Consider the following 12,205-nt stretch of genomic DNA (forward strand, 5'->3'; position numbering starts at 1 on the left):
TCATTCATAATTAAATCTGCTAGCTTGGGTTTTCCGCTTAATATTGTATTACTGAATTATTGTGAGACAAAGGTACAAGAAGTCATTGGGAATGGACAGCACGGAAAATAATATATGCTCTGTGCCTTTCAATTAACTTGATCATTTTGAGCAGGAACTAGTGTAGTAATTAATTTTACATGGCCAGATTTATTGTGCATAACCAAAAGTGAGAGATTTTCAGGGGCATTATATCAAGAATGGAAACAACTATTTGAAGGTGATTATAACTGGACATGGAGGCAACGTGTAAGAACATAATTAGGACTTGGCAACCAGTGAAAATATGGGGTTTTGACACATGAATATTTCTCATGTGGTTTGCTAATGAACACATTTGTTAAGAAGTAGACTTGGATTAAAAGAAAAGAAACTAAACTTCTCAAAAAACAATCAAACAAACAAAACCTCGAGATACCAAGAAACATGAATTGCGAGTCACGATCTGCTATGTGATTATTGGGATCTCAAGAGAAAAAATATGGCTTGACCTAAACTCAGAACCCTAACAATTTCTAACAACTTTATATCAGTCTTTTCACCTGTTGATGTAAAACCTGAAATTATGAAATTTTATGGTATTCTACTTCTGAACGCTGACAATCAATATTATCCATCTACCCAGTAATGTCTCATAGTTAACTGAGGTTAAATTAAAAAACACTGCAGTCACACTCTGGAAATAACATATAAATAATATACATAGATGGAGATATAAATATTTCTCTCAGTCAAATCACAAAATTATTTTTATATGTTCTAGTATCATTTAAATGTACTGTTTCTTTCTTTCTGTCTTTATTTTTTTCCCTAATTTAAAATTTATTATATCAAGCAATGACATGGACATGTTACATAGTGTAAGTCATAATATTTATAAATATGAGAGAGAATTAAAAAAATAACCTTATAAACTGTTTAGAGTCTATTGGAGTATATTTATCATTTTCTAACTCAAATAGAACAAATATTAAGTATGCAGAAAAATATTTGTTGTCCGGCATGAACAGAGAAAAATATCCATTTTCCCTTTATTTTTAATTATTATTATTTTTATTAATTAACTATTTTTGTTACAGATGTTTCTCCTTTTCCCCCCATTTACACCCTTCTCTCTGCTCCCGCCCCCCACCTCACCCTTCACAGTATCACTGTCTATGTCCATGGTTACGCATATATGCATATAAATTCTTTGGTTTATCTCTTCCCACCCCTCCCACTTCCTCTGAGGTTTGTCTGTCTGATCCTTACTTCTATGCCTCTGTGTCTATTTGTTCATCAGCTTATTTTGTTCATTATATTCTACAAATAAGTGAGATCATGTGGTATTTGTCTTTCTCTGACTGGCTTATTTCGCTCAGCATGATACTCTCCAGGACCCTCCATGTGCCTTTAGAAATAAATATACACATGGCTTTTTACCTTAATGGTATCCTGAATCAAATAGGACATACTTAATAAAAAGTTTCACAGTCTCTTTAATTTAGGATTTTCACTTTATTTTACTCACACTCAAAAAGTCTGATTGTCTTCCCATTCTATACTGCTATACATACCTGGACGGCTGACAGTTAAGAACCCGAATTCTTAATGTTAATAGAGGATTCAGAAGTTTGATTTTGTGATACTTTTTCAGGTGAAGATTCTACTAGTGAATTATAGAAGAATAAATCAAATTTAAGTCACACTGCTAGGGAAAGAATACTGCTTAGAGAAAAAAAAATCTGATGTTTCAATGCTAATTAGAAGGGATACTAATGAGTTACAAGCTCATTTAAACTTATACATTTATTCTCTGGTATCTCGATCAAGGAATTCCTAATGTCATTTCAATATCAAGTAAGTAATTAGAATAAAGGATGGTCACACCTAATAAATTCAACCTGAAGTCATGAATCATCAGTGACAAGATGACTCTCGTAGATTAAAAGCAGCAGGGTGAGAGGTTAGCAGGTGTTCATCCTCGGTGACGCAAACATACTGAATGCACGATGATTTTCAACACTCAAGAGAAGGACTGAACAGAAGAGGAAAGAACAGCAAGAAGACAGCAAAAGGATGATCATATTGTCAAGGAAACTCTGGCCAAATTAGGAAATCACCCTTTACAGTGAGTTCCATTATAATGAAGTAATTCCTCTTTATTGCTCACAGTTAGACCAGAACTTTGAATACCATAAGCCACTTATAAGGAACTCAGATTGGTATTGACTGGATAATGGAAGGCAGAAATTCTGCTGGATCTTGATATAATGAACAATTTATGACGTGGTTGAAAATCAATCAGGTAAACACAAAAAGGGGAAAATATAGGAAAAGTAAATAGGTTTTAGGAGTAGAATGGGTCTGACATGGAAAAACAGAAACAAGAAAGCTGAAATCATAGCTAAATCATTTGCCTCCAAAGAGGCTGAAAGCAAAACAAAATAGACACATAAAATTAAAAAGAAAATATGAAACTCTCATTTGCCCTGTTGGCTAGCTCATTAGACACATAAGCCAAGGAACCAGAATACTAATGAAATATGTGCTGTTTAAGAGACTGCAGAGGCATGTGGTTGCCTTGACAACAAAAGGCATTGCTCAGTTGCAAAAGTAGAAGACACATTTTGACTTCTTTCTCCAGAAAGATAGATGATTTCTTTCCTAATAAGCCTTCCAAATACACAGGCTAAGTTTTGAGGCCTGAGGCATTTTTTTTTTTTTTTTTTTGTAGCGAAATATTAGTCAAATGAATGAAACACTTAAATCTTACAGAAGAAAATGGTTAGCTTGACTGTAACAAAATTAGAGGTTACTACTTTAAACAATAAATCCTTCATAGCTGTGGACTATCTGTCGTAACCCCAGCTTCAATAAACCTATGATATAAGTCACTGGGGACTTTTTTTTAAATCAAGGAGTGAGAAAAAAACTATGAAAGAGGAGTTTAAGCATCTGAGCCATGCAAATATTACCTTCTTTTAAACAAAATTCTTATAGTTAGCAATATATTTTAAGAAAATATAGTCAACACAGGATAGATTGAGGTAGTCACATATTTTATTTTTTAATGATTTTCTTCATTTTTGTGTAAATCTAAGAAAAGAAAATTCATTCATTTTACTAAAGTTAATTGTCTCCTAATATAATGCTATTAAAACACTCTAAGAACTCTGTGTGTGTGTGTGTGTGTGTGTGTGTGTGTGTAGTGTAGCGTATATCACACTATTTACATTTTTGGTCCACAAAATATGATTCAATAAAACCTTTTATTTAGAGCTAAAATGTGTCAGAGGTCCAAAACCACTTCAGGGATGAAATCCCTGGCTTCTATCTACATTTTTTCTTGAAGAAGAGATTATTTCAACTGAGTAATTTTAAAGCTGTATTTATCTGTATAGGAGCATGTTAATATGGAAGAAACTCCTTCTAAGGGAGAAAGAAACCAAATAAATCTCAAAAAAATGTTCAAAAAACACAAAATTTGCCTTTGGGTTAGAGATTCAATATTTTCTATGTGATTTTATTTATTTTATTTTTTACCATGTTCAGTGTTTTATTAACTTATTTCTTATGATTTCCCACCCTTGCTCCATAAAAATCAAAACTGGCTTTTAAAACTTTCATTTACATTATTAGGTAAACAAAAATATCATGGAAGATTAAAAAGCTCACTAAATTTGAAGTCAGGAACTGGGTTTAAGACCAATTTCTTGTTTCTCTATAAATTATTCAGTGTATAAAATGAAGGCTTTGGATTAGATTATCTATAAAAGTCTTTATTGTCTAAATATTAAATTATGTAGCAATTAAAACATTATACATTCTATATAAGTTTGCATTTTAGATAGCCTTAAGGGTGTATCTAATGCTAATTATGAATTGTCATGCATTAGTAAGTTAAAAATGTGTTGGCATTTAAGGTGATAATTTGGATATCATCTCCCTATTGAGTGACCTGGAACTAAGGAAATCAAGTTGCCTTCTGACATTTACAGTTTAAATAAATGTAACACTTGAGATGTACTGCAGAGATATCTGAAAACAGAGATTGTAAAATGAGAGGTGGATGACTAAATTTAACTTAAAGTTAAAAAAAAAAGCACTTTAGATTCTGACTTGATATTAAAGCTGTATCATTTAAAAAATTTAAACATTTGTCTATGTGAAAATTAATGATATATAAAACAGTGTATCAAAAGAAAAGTTGGCATTCAAGCATAGCAGTCAATCAGCTGCTGCCCCCTGGTTTAATGGGACATGTGTTCAGCTTGCCCCTCACCTGGGTGCCTAGTCTATGTGCAATTTGTTTCACACGTTTATCTTACCTATTTAGTTGACTTGAAAGCCATACCTTAAAAAGTCAAAAGAAGTCAACTTCAATGGATAAATCATGCATCTATAAGAAAGGTGGTTAAGACACAATATGCAATAGAAAAAAAGAGTCAAAGAAGCAAATGTTGATATTGTGTCTCCAGAATCATTGGGTAAGCATCTTGCAGACGAACAGTAATACTTAGTTTGTGTAGCAGTCCTATATATGTGTATGTATATATATCTGTATTATGAACACATATAATTTTATAATTATAGGGCTTTTATAATTCAGTGTCTCTTATCCATCAAATTTGTTAGGTTTGTGAATTATGTGTGTATACATAATGCTGAATTTTATATATAGTTTTCTTGCCAGCTTCATCAAAATTTGCTTCATTCTCTCTTTTTACTCCCAAACTAATAACCCAATTTCCAAGTCTAAACAGAACTTGGAATAGTAATGAGTTCACCTCACAGGCTACTTTCTGAGCATAAAATTGACATTCTTCAGATAATGGTTGATCTTTCTATGATCCTGTCCTCCAAACAGTAAAGTTCAATTCGGCCTTTGGAAGACCTGAACATGTCCTGGTAGGCTGAGATCTCTAGTGCCCAAACCAGACCCAGACAGATCTCAATGAAGACAATCGTAATGAAAGTAGTGCCTCTTAGTAAAGCAGCTTTGGCTCATTAGGATAATTAAAGGAGGCAGAGGAAATACGATTTATGAAAATTCTGAAGTGAAGTTGTGTTCTTGGAAATAAACTATGGTTTATTTATGGCTAGAAAAAATACGTGTCTGTGGGTGTATATGGGTATGTTTGCAGGAGTGTGAGGATATGAGAAGGGTGTGGTGGAAGATGAGGCTGATTATCATGAAAAGGCTTGTAAACCAATGATTTTCCAATGGAAACACATTAAAAAGATTTAAGTAGGGAGATACAGTGATTAGATTAAGGCTTTGAGATTATTGTGGCTATGGTTTGGAGAATGGGTTGACTGGAACCAAAAGTAGATGCAGGAAAGTCACAGGAGGCTTACACAATGGACTCCAGAAGGAAGAATGTAGAAGCTTCATCTAGGTTTTTGTGAGACAGAAGTGGATAAAATGTATCTAAAGCTAAAAGTATTTAAACTTGCAATTAATCGATTATTGAGGAAGAGAAGAATAACTTGTAAAAGATGATACATTTTGATATCTTACTGCTTTGTATATAAAATATTTTCAATTAATTTATTGCTTCTAATTTAAAAATCTATGTACCTACTTTATGACACACTGTGTCCTAGATGTTAGGGTTACAGTAGAAACCAAACCAGCAAAAATACCTGCGTGGGGAATTTATTTATAGCAACATGAAATAGACAATAGATCGTAAACATAATAGATGAGCAAATTATATGGCAGGTTAGTGAGGATCCTAGGTTAGGAATGGGGCAATAGATTGCAATTTTCAGTAAGTTATGATTCAGAAGATTATATTTGAGCAAAAACTTGAAAGCGTTCAGGAATTGAGTCATTGGATGAAAAGTATTTTGTGCCAAGAGAACATTTCAGGAAAGGTCTTATATTAGTAGGTGGTAATGAGCTTTATAAATAGCAATGCTTCCCTGGAGATGACTGAGCAAGAGGGAAAGTAGTATATGATGAAGCCAGAAAAATAACAGGAGACTAGAATTTTTAAACCCTTATAAAACATGATGAGAAATTTGTCTATTGCAGTGAGGAACCACTGGATATTTTTGATCAAATATATGATGTGATCTGAGTTATGTTTTAGAAGGAGCTCCTGGCAACCATGTTGAATGAAGGGGAGCAAGAAGATCAGTTAGGGGGGTTTTGCACTAACTGAGAAGAAATTTGCTGAAGATTAGAAATTAGGTCCTTTCAGTCACGCTGTCAAGCAGTCAGCTCCTAAACATTCCTTAAAGGTAGATTAAATAGTATTGTCTGAATTTGAAGTTATGAGAGAAAAGGGTTGATGATGGCTCCTCGACTTTTACTTTGAGCATCTGGAAATGGAGTTGCCATTAAATGAGATTAGGAAAGCAGATTTTGTGGATCAAATGTGAATTTTATGTTTTGATGTGCTACTTTGGGTTTTTTTTAAAAACATCCAAAGGAAAAGCAAAGTAAGCAATTAGACATAGCCTAGTATCTACTAGGTAACTGTTAGTTTATGGATATTTACCAAACCATAAACCTATATAAGCTCTACATGGAAGTGAGGAAAGATAGAAATAAGATGATCAACATCTGAGCCGGCGGTGGGGAGACATTTTATTATTAAGGGGGAAGGAGAAAAATTCTTGCAAAAGAGAGTGAGCAGGTAAGAGGGAAATCAAGAGAGTAATAAAAGAATAAATATATCAGTGATTGATTTTAGAACCATTTTGTATTTCAGGGTTATTACTGCATAAAATGATGAAACAAACAAAAAGATCTACTCAAATCTTGATTGGAGAGACTGATATTTTTACTCTGTAGGGAAAGGGTTCTCAACTCTGACGCTATCAACATTTTGGTCAAGATAAATCCTTGTTGTGAGGGTTCAGCTTATGCGTTGTAAGGCGTTCAGCAGCCATCCTGGCCTCTCCTCACTGGATGCCAGCAGCACGTCCCAGTGGTGACAATCAGACATGTCTCCATGCGTTACCAGGTGTCCCCAGGTGGAGGGAATCCCCAGCTGAGAACCACTATATGGAACACCGAGTGTTCTGTCAGGTCCGTTTCCTTGATTACTGTAAGCATTTGTCAAGATGTTCACTGACTAAATTTATTGAACACTTCTTTGTCCTAATTCTCAAACTCTTTCTCAAAATACAGACTTCTTTTAGTTTCTGTGATTCTACATTCTCTTGTTTTCTCCTAATGCACTGGCCACACTTGTCATCATTTTAATCTGGTCTAAGAGCTTGGTTCCATTTCTTCCTTAGTTCCCCTGTGCTCTCTCCCAGATAGTCGAACCGAGCTTCAGAGTTTAAGATCTCTCAGCTCCTCTTCTATTTCTAGTCCAGAGGTTTAAGACCAAGCCTTGAACACCCCACTGACTACTTGGCATTGCACTTGAATCTCATATAGCCATCTCAGACTTAACAAACTAAACTGAACCCAAAGCTTATCACCCTCGGAATTCCTCAGGTTGTAGAATTGAGAAATCTAGGTATATGTCTTGAGTCCTTCCCAGTCTCATTTTCTACATTCATTTTCTTCGCAAACATTTTTAGTTAAATTTCCACACACTACCTTCATTTCCATTGAGACAACAGTAGTGTGACCTACCACTATTTCTAACTTGGAACACAATACTCTTTAGTGGTCTATGTGTATTCAAACTTTTCCTCCACCAAAATACATTCTCTACATAAATAGCTAATTAGCTGTCTTAAATATAAATAACATGTCATTACTTTCTCTTAGGCCTATCTCAAATCTCCTCTCTTTGAATGAGCCTTTACTGATCACCATATCCAAAAGAATACTTAAAAAATCTGAGTGCTTCTTTCTTAATTCATTATTTATTTCCCTCAATATGCTTTTTAAAATGATCATTTTTTAGTATTTATTTATTTATGAATGTACTTAACTTTGTCTTTGTTCCCCAGAATCTAAACTTCATGAGAACATGACTCTAATCATTATTGTATCCCCAAAACCCATTACCAAACCTAATAAACAGAAATCTTTAAATAAAACTTTGGAAATGAATGAATAAAACTTGACTGGTTCTCCTTAAAATGCTACGTAGTCTGATCAACAATTTCTTCAGGATTATTAATTTTAGAATCATATATCTTATATAGCTATATAAAATTTATGCTCATAACTGTTACAGAACAATTTAACCTTAATCAGTATGAATCGTTGAATGCCTGTCTTATGCCATCAACACTACCAAATCACAATAATATAATGATCTAATAGTTTTAGATTTCTTCCAAAGTAATCATAACAAATGATTATAGTTATGGACTGGTTTGAATAAACTCAGATGGTTTTAAAAGTATTCTTGCTATGCAAGTATAGACAGTTTCAATTTAGAATTATAATGGCTACAATTAATTTATAATAATAAAAAATAATGATAAAAGAAACTATCATTTTTTACTAGTGCCTAAATGTCCTAAAATAAGACTGAAGATTTTGCTACACACACACACACCCACACACATGCTTAAGTGTGGGTACATATGCACATCTACACACTCAACTGCATGTGTGTGTGTATTTGTAATATACATCCAGACCCATATATTGGGTGTGAGGTTTATAGCTAGGACTCCAATTAAAAATTGAAACCTGATAAAGATAACTTAACTGGATATTTTGTTAAAATATTTTTAGGAAAACAAAATTAACTTTTTGAAGAAAAAATAAGATTGTTAAATAGATAAATTTATAAGCATGTATATTCTGAACATTCTCTTTTGAATAATAGAAAATATGCCAAAAATAGTATCTCATATTCACTTCACAAAATCAGGTAGATCAGATGAACCATCTGTTTTGCTTAGGAATATTTAGTTCTTTAATGGTAAAAATCTAATCTGTATTTTTTGTCATTTGCATTTTTACAAGCATTGACCTACTTTATAGTGCTTGTCATCATGTACTTTGCTGCACAGCATTTCACACTAAGAATGATAAATCGTCAGGAAGTATGTTCAATTATTGCATAGTTATCATATTCTGTTCCTACTACTAAAATTCAAATTTAAAAATCTCATTATGTTTTACATATAGATTGAATCATCTTAGTTCTTTACATTTTAAATTATTTAATTTTCTTAAAGAAAAAAATTCATCCATTTCATATAGCCCTGGGGATTATAAAAGCATAAGCATTTCTATATATAAATAACAGGCTACATTTAAAATTTAAATTTGTAATTATAATTAATATTGCAAACATTTTCAGAGATTACAGAAGACTATTCACTCATGACTTTCAAAAAAAACATATTTAATATTATCTTTCTTTGGAATGGACTTCAGCAAACATTTGTTTGAGCAATCTTTCCCTGATATCTGATATAAGATACTTACTATCCTTTACATGGATGGAAATATTCCAATATTTTCACTATCTGTGAATACGCTTTCAAGACCTTCTGCTATCACATGGCTAACTCCTCTGATTTGGTCAACCAATAAATTGGATTATAAGTATAGTATGCATAGTTTGATTTGTGTGTTTTCTTGTTTTTTTCTTTCACCTACTTAAGAAAAATCCATCAATATTCCATATTCAGCTTAGGAAAAAAAATCTTTATTTTTATTTTCCAAGGTGTAGAAAATTCTCAGGTCAGTATCATTTAATATATGTGTCAAAACTTAGGTGAAATAGATCACATGGTCACTAAACTAATGGATGACTAGCTGGTGACCATGAAAGAGCAAATATAATATGTGGCAGAGTAAATTTGTAAGAGAAGAAAATCAATTATATATACACAAGATAGATTTTAGAGGAACAAATACAAATTGTCTAGGTGATCACTTATTAGACATAACTATGTCACACCTCTTTTGGTAATTGTATATATTTACTTTCCGGGAGGGACTTTAGAAATTGTGTACTCCAATGCTATAGTTATTTGTCAGATGAGTAAGTTGAAACTTAAAGATGTAACAAGTCTCTCAATGTAAAGTCTAAATTTGGTCACATTATAGTTACATGGCCATAGGTAACCCATTTATCGACTCTGGAATGCAAATTGCTAATTAAATTAGGGTGATAAGTATGGCTTAATTCCATATTTATAATATTGAGATATAAGAACTTCAAAAAGATTTAGAAACAAAAGTTAAACAATTGCTTTCATTAATGTAGCCTTAAGTATTGTTTTAAAAATAATGCATAGGTTGAAATTTCTATGAAATGCTTAATGGCTTAGAACATGGTGCTAAAACTTAGGGTTTATAGTCATGACATTTAAGTTCACTCTAATGGGGTTCCAGAAAATGTACTCTACTGTTACCTGATTTTATTCTTAGTGAATACTGTTAGTCATGTGTAGGTCTAAGAAGAGAAAGAAAAAACAAACAGAAAGTCTAGTTGATACAACACAAATAATCACTGCCATTAAAAAACTAAATAAAGTTTCATATCCTTTTGGAAAAATACTAACAATAGCTTTGCCAATGGTTACAAAAGATTGTATACCAGCCCTGGCCAGTTTGGCTCAATGGCTAGAGCATCGGCCTAGGGTCCAGAGAGACCGGGGTTCGGTTCCCGCTAAGGGCACGTACCTCAGTTGCAGTTTGTCCCCGGCCCTGGTTGGGTCGTGCGGGTGGCAACCCCTCAATGTGTCCCTTTCATGTCAATGTTTCTCTCTCTCTCTCTCTCTCTTCCTCCCACTCTATCTGACCAAAATATGGAAAAATGTCCTTGAGTGAGGATTAAAAAAAAAAAAAAAAAAAAGATTTTATACCACAATATTAAAGATTAAAATATGTAAAATATATTCATGTAAATAAGTATACAATAAGTATATTTGTAAGTACTCATGTAGATAAGTACCAATAAAATATATACATTTATATTTGTGTGTATAAAAATAAAAACTTAGTTACTGAACAGTAAACAAATTTGGTCTCTACCTATAATAAAGTCTGTTCACTAGAGGACACTGATTATATATCATCTCTCCAAGTCCAAAACCAAAACAATTTTCAAATAATTTGTATTGAAAATTCATATTAAAATTAATTATAGATGTATTTTTCACAACTAAAGAATTCAGACAAGAGTAAGTTATGAATAACTTTTAATGTGATAATATGTCATAGAGAATACCTTGCCAGTTACTGTCATCAAAAACATCATGATCACCATCATCATCATTATCCTTTTAATGGCAAGCATCTAGATAGTATTCACTGTCTGCCAAAGACTGTTAACAATAATACACATATAATACGTATTCCTCACTAAACTTTATGAGACTAGAGAGAAGCCAAAAGGCTAGTCAGCAATAGGAACAAAATTAAAACCCAGTCAGTGTAGCTCCATGGTATAAACCCTTTATCACTTCATTAATAACAGATAAAATGGTACCATAGGAGGAATGTTTTTGCAAAGCAGACTTTTGTTTTAGAGATAAAAATAAACTAAAGCTAGCCAAGACTCTTAGTCTTCCTTTTGGTCTTAAAGGGGAAGTAGATAATATGTGAGAGATGGAGGGCAGAGTGATCTACCTAACCTCTTGGTTCTGTCTGAGAAATGTTCTTAATGGAACTAAAACTATAATATACCATTATGTTTGGGGAAAGAAGAATTGAAAATAAAACTCTGATATATATGTATTTTCAGTCGCAGTTAATCTCACCTTAGTTCTATAGCTACTACTGCTTCATTTAAAACCAGCTTATTGCTGTCTACAATAGATAAAAACATGTTTCAGAGTTCTATCAAATGGTACGTATGTAGTTCAAATCTATGGTAGATACCACTGTGAAAGGTAGTGAGGACTTCCAGATAGGTACTTCTGATTCTTTTGAAATACAAAGGTTCAGTTACATCCTACTGAGATAGCACATGACCTTTTGGTTGTATGACAATTGGCCAGGCCCCATAAAAATAAGTATTTACCTTTCATTTTTCTCCAAGTTACTAAATATATATATATATATATATATATATATATATATATATATATATATGTGTGTGTGTGTGTGTATGTGTGTGTGTATACACACACATATACACACACACACACACACACACAAAATAAACTGACATACCCTAAAACAAAAAGAGGATAGTCTACAACCAAAAATCTAACCAAATGTTCTAGTTTATTTTCCTCAGAAGGAATAACCATGATAATCAATATGCCCATCATTTCTAGTAAGCTATATTAC

The 12,205-nt window shown here is 32.7% G+C and overlaps 1 protein-coding gene across 1 annotated transcript in view; it reads right to left on the minus strand.

Moving 5' to 3' along the window:
* The window catches only part of LRP1B (LDL receptor related protein 1B), a 1,816,022-nt gene that overhangs the window by 96,502 nt on the left and 1,707,315 nt on the right, over positions 1-12,205 (minus strand). The window lies entirely within an intron of this gene.

This window comes from Molossus molossus, unplaced genomic scaffold, assembly GCF_014108415.1.
Source record: "Molossus molossus isolate mMolMol1 unplaced genomic scaffold, mMolMol1.p scaffold_m16_p_11, whole genome shotgun sequence".
Lineage (NCBI taxonomy): Eukaryota > Metazoa > Chordata > Mammalia > Chiroptera > Molossidae > Molossus > Molossus molossus.